Source organism: Anolis carolinensis, unplaced genomic scaffold (assembly GCF_035594765.1).
Source record: "Anolis carolinensis isolate JA03-04 unplaced genomic scaffold, rAnoCar3.1.pri scaffold_7, whole genome shotgun sequence".
NCBI lineage: Eukaryota > Metazoa > Chordata > Lepidosauria > Squamata > Dactyloidae > Anolis > Anolis carolinensis.
Genome location: NW_026943818.1, coordinates 20,512,158 through 20,518,037, shown reverse-complemented (window position 1 = coordinate 20,518,037; position 5,880 = coordinate 20,512,158). Strand labels below are relative to the sequence as shown.

The window sequence follows — 5,880 nt, the reverse complement described above, 5'->3', positions numbered from 1 at the left end:
ATTATTATGACACAGCAAACTAGATAGATATGCTGGATTTCGTATCACAAAATCACAAGTCGAACACTTCCCAAGTGTCTAGGGCTGTGTGATGTATTTTTGGATGATGCGTGCAGATCCCAGAAAATACATCACACAGTCCTAGACACTTGGGAAGTGTTCGACTTGTGATTTTGTGATACGAAATCCAGCATATCTATCTTGTTTGCTGTGTCATAATAAAATAATAATAATAAGGTAAAAGTAAAAATAAATAATAAGGTAATAAAATAATAATAATAAGGTAAAGGTAAAAAATAAGGCAAAAATAAAATAGGAAAAAAATGGCAAGGATGTCCACTGATCAGCCAGTTGGTGTTGGTATTATTATTATTATTATTATTACTAATAATAACAACAATAATAATTAGGTTGTAAAGGTAAAGGTTTTTCCCTGACATTAAATTCCAGTTGTGTCCGACTCTGGGGGGGGGGGGGGGGGGGTTGGTTTTCATATCCAAGTATGTTTTATTGTAAATGTGATTATAATATATTTTTATTTGTTTTTATATTGTTGTGTTTTTTATTTTGTCTGTATTCACCTGGCCCTGGCCCCATGTAAGCCACCCCGAGTCCCTTCAGGGAGATGGAGGTGGGGTATAAAAATAAAGTTATTATTATTATTATTATTATTATTATTATTATTATTATTATCATCATCATCATCTCCGGTGGCATAGTGGTTTAAAGCCTCGTGACTTGAAGGTTGGGTTGCCGACCTGAAGGCTGCCAGGTTCGAATCCCACCCGGGAAGAGTGCAGATGAGCTCCCTCTATCAGCTCCAGCTCCATGCGGGGACATGAGAGAAGCCTCCCACAAGGATGGTAAAAACATCAAAACATCTGGGCGTCCCCTGGGCAACATCCTTGCAGACGGCCAATTCTCTCACCCCAGTAGCATCTCAAGTTGCTCCTGACACGAAAAAAAATCATTTCCATTTCTAAGCCGAAGAACTGGCATTGTTCATAGACACCTCCAAGGTCATGTGGCCGGCATGACTGCATGGAGTGCCATTACCTTCCCGCCAAAGCGGTACCTGTTGATCTACTCACATTTGCATGTTTTAGAACTGCTAGGTTGGCAGAAGCTGGGGCTAACAGCAGGAGCTCACTCCACTCCCCGGATTCAAACCTGAGACTTTTCGGTCTGCAAGTTCAGCAGCTCAGCGCTTTAACATACTGCACCACCGGAGGCACCAATAATAATTAACAATTATCATCATCATCATTTAATTACTTATTAATCGCCCTCCATCCACGATGCTCTAGGCCAGGGGTCCCCAAACTAAGGCCCGGGGGCCGGATGCGGCCCTCTGAGGTCATTTACCTGGCCCCTGCCCTCAGTTTTATAATATAATATATTGTATATACATATAATATTGATAATAACATTATAATGTAATACAATATAACACTAATAATGATACCATATAATAATTTTAATTATATATTCTATATTACATATAATATTACTAATAATATTACAGTATAGTGGTATCGTTCAATATAGTAATATATAATGCTAATATTGTGCTATGCTAATAATATTATATATTGTATGTACATATAATTTGTAAACCACTTCTCACCCTTAGGGGTGAGAGGGGTGTGATACAAATGTAGTAAATAAATGCAGTAAATAAATAATAAATAAATACATTTTAGACTTAGGCTCGCCCAAAGTCTGAAATGACTTGAAGGCACACAACAACAACAACAACAACAACAACAACAACAATCCTAATTAACTTGACTATCTCATTGGCCAGAAGCAGGACCACAATTCCCTTTGAAATCCTGATAAATGTATGTTGGTTAAAATTGTTTTTATAGTTAAATATTGTATTGTTCTTTCATTGTTGTTGTTGTTTTTGCACTACAAATAAGACATGTGCAGTGTGCATAGGAATTTGTTTGTATTTTTTTTTTCAAATGATAATTCGGCACCTCCACAGTCTGAAGGATTGTGGACCGGCCCTCGGCTTAAAAAGTTTGGGGACCCTTGCTCTAGGCGATTTACAAGATAAAATTGTAAAGGATAAAAATACATACATACAAATATTTATAAAATTAACATAGATTAAATTACCCAATAATAATTACCCAATAATAATAATAATACTTAATGTCAGGGGAAAACCTTTACCTTTACAACCTAATTATTATTGTTATTATTGATAATAATAACAACAACAATAATAATAATAATAGCTATGCTGGGTTTCGTATCACAAAATCACAAGTCGAACACTTCCCAAGTGTTTAGGACTGTGTGATGTAAATCCAGCATTTCTATCTTGTTTGCTGTGTCATACAATGTCGTTGTGTCAATATTAACTATTAATATTACCCTCAAGATTCCATTGTATTGAACCGTGGGCAGCTAAAGCGGTGCCAAACTGCTTTAGTTCTACAGAGTAAATCAGAGCTTTCTAAACACTTCTGATTAGAAAGTGTTTCGGTGTTTTGACTGGCACAACAATCAGCTCCGGGACATGAGGATTTCTAATATCCGGTGGAATCCTTTGCAACACCAACTGGCTAATCAGTGGACATCGTTGCCATTTCCGGGCCACAATGACGGGTTGCCGTGACTTTCTTCCTTCCCCACCCACTTTGTTTTTCTTCTTCTTCTTCTTTCTTGGCAGTCAGCAACTGAGCTCTGCAGTTAAATAAAGGAGGCTCCAGGGGCAAAGGTCTTTGCCAGCCTTGTATTTGTGGGATCATCACGCAGCCATCGCTGTGGGCCTTTACAATCTTGGATCAGCCCAGTGGCCCAAAGAGCCGGCAAAGAAACTCCTCATAAGGACAGACAGTCTTCGAAACAGTGAGTTTCAATCCCATAGAGCTCAAGCATAGGCAGCCAGACCTGTCCAACAGTGGAATAGGATGATGTAAGGGGGTCTGGATGGCCATCTGTCGGGAGGGATCAGATGGTGTCTTCCTTTATGGCAGAAGGGGGTTGGACTGGATGGCCCTTGGGGTCCCTTCCAACTCTAGGTTTCTATGATATATATATATATATATATATATATATATATTAACACAGGCTGGATGGCCATCTGTCGGGAGGGATCGGGTGGTGTCTTCCTTTATTTATTTATTTATTACAATATTTATATCCCGCCCTTCTCACCCAACAGGGGACTCAGGGTGGCTTACAATAAAACACACATATAAAACCTGTACAATACACTATAAATCAGTTAAAAATTAACTTACATAAAACATTCATAAAACGCATTATAAAATACAGATATGGCAGAAGGGGGTTGGACTGGATGGCCCTTGGGGTCCCTTCTAACTCTAGGTTTCTATGATATATATATATTTCAACACAGGTTGGATGGCCCTGTCGGGATGGATTGGATGGTGTCTTCCTTTATGGCAGAAGGGGGTTGGACTGGATGACCCTTGGGGTCCCTTCCAACTCTAGGTTTCTATGATATATATATATTTCATCAGAGGCTGGATGGCCATCTGTCGGGAGGGATCGGGTGGTGTCTTCCTTTATGGCAGAAGGGGGTTGGACTGGATGACCCTTGGGGTCCCTTCCAACTCTAGGTTTCTATGATATATATATATTTCAACACAGGTTGGATGGCCATCTGTCGGGAGGGATCGGGTGGTGTCTTCCTTTATGGCAGAAGGGGGTTGGACTGGATGGCCATTGGGGTCCCTTCCAATTCTAAGTTTCTATGATATATATTATTAACAGAGTCTGGATGGCCATCTGTCGGGAGGGATTGGATGGTGTCTCCTTTTATGGCAGAAGGGGGTTGGACTGGATGGACCTTGGGGTCCCTTCCAACTCTCTAAGATTCTATGATATATATTATTAACAAAGTCTGGATGGCCTTCTGTCAGGAGGGATCCAACTCTAAATATAAATTGTTATTCTGATATATGCATATAGTGCTAATTATACATATATATATATACACACTATACGCTATACACTATATACTATATATATATATATATGTATAGTGAGTGTGTATGTATGTATGCATATATATATACATACATACACACATATTGGTAATAAGTATGTATATATGTATAGGCAATATATATACACACATATTCACATACATATATGTACACACAAACACATACTGTATATAATATACACACAGTATGTATATATACAGTACATATATATATACAGTAGAGTCTCACTTATCCAACATAAACGGGCCGGCAGAATGTTGGATAAGCGAATTATGTTGGATAATAAGGAGAGATTAAGAAAAAGCCTATTAAACATCAAAACAGGTTATGATTTTACAAATTAAGCACCAAAACATCATGTTATACAACAAATTTGACAGAAAAAAGTTCATTACACATTAATGCTATGTAGTAATTACTGTATTTACAAATTTAGCACCAAAATATCACAATGCATTGAAAATATTGACTACAAAAATGCGTTGGATAATCCAGAACGTTGGATAAGTGAGACTCTACTGTATATATACACACACATATCCATATATACATATACATATATACATACACACATATATATATACATAAATATACACACATACCTATATACATAAATATACACACATACATATACATATATACACACACAGTATGCATGTATGTATTTATGTATACATACATATATACATACATACATATGCACACACACACACACAGTTGTCTTCGGGAAAAGTAACTTTTTCAAGCTATGCCCAGTTTTGCCAGGAATCCCTCTGAAAGGGCAAGCTCTCTAATCCTCCCTCCTCCTTCGCTAGTACGCATGCGCAAAACCACAGCCGCCCTTCCCTCCTGTCAGCTGAGCACTGTGTGGGGCCTACCACTGCGGGAGGAGAGGGGTGTTCAGCGGTGAGTCTCGACTTCCCTTTAAGGGGAATGGTTCCCCTCGTCAACCCTTTGTGTGGGGGAAGCAAAAGGAAAAAGGCAGGGGACCAAAATAGGAGGGAGGGCGGGGAGTGGAGTGGGGGGGGGGGGCTGCGGGTTTTTTTTTATCCCTGTTCTCCCCCTCCCGGCGCAGTGGTACGCTCCGTAGCCGTAGCCCCGCCCCCTGGGGCCCTTTTCTGGGAGGCATCGGAGCCTGCGCAGCTGTCTCTCTCTCTCGCCGCTCGACGTCGGGTGTCCTCTTTGGCTCAGTGGAGCGTCTCCCGGTGAGGGCCTGAAGGGGGATTGGAGCCCGGCTTGGGGGTTCCGGGGGTCTTTGGTTCCGGGGTGCTCTTTTGGGGGGAAAGAAGGGAATCAAGGGCCGGACTTTTGACTTAATGGGGGACATTGTGGGAGTTAGATTGGGGGGCGGGGTGCCATTTGTGTATTTTGAGGGTTGTCTTGGCTATATTTTTGTCTTGGGGAGGGTGTTACCTCCATTCCTGACTTCCCTTTTGTATGGAGGGGGGTCTTGGCTCTATTACTTCCTTCTTTTTTATATTGACGAGGGTCCTAGCTATATTCCTGACTTCCTTTTTCTATTGAGGAGGGTCTTAGTTCTATTCCTGGCTTCCTATTTGCATTGAGGGGGGTCTTAGCTATATTCCTTCCTTTTTTATATTGAGAAGGGTCTTAAGCTCTATTCCTGGCTTCCTATTTGTATTGAGGAGGGTCTTAGTTCTATTCCTGGCTTCCTTTTTGTATTGGAAAAGATCTTAACTATATTCCTGGATTCCTTTTTTATATTGAGGAGGGTCTTAGCTCTATTCCTGGCTTCCTATTTGTATTGAGGAGGGTCTTGGCTCTATTACTTCCTTCCTATTTGCATTGAGGGGGGTCTTAGCTATATTCCTTCCTTTTTTATATTGAGAAGGGTCTTAAGCTCTATTCCTGGCTTCCCATTTGTATT

General features: G+C 40.2%; 1 protein-coding gene across 2 annotated transcripts in view; it reads left to right on the top strand.

Moving 5' to 3' along the window:
• The first annotated feature begins 2,711 nt into the window (after window positions 1-2,711).
• The window catches only part of LOC100565465 (NADPH--cytochrome P450 reductase), a 51,132-nt gene continuing 47,963 nt past the window's right edge, over window positions 2,712-5,880 (top strand). The window contains exon 1 of one of the 2 annotated variants that reach the window (XM_062960272.1): window positions 2,712-2,865. The gene's annotated coding sequence lies outside the window, so the exon portion shown is untranslated. Of the gene's footprint in view, window positions 2,866-5,072; window positions 5,198-5,880 lie in introns of those variants that run through there. The other variant, XM_062960271.1, reaches the window with a different exon arrangement.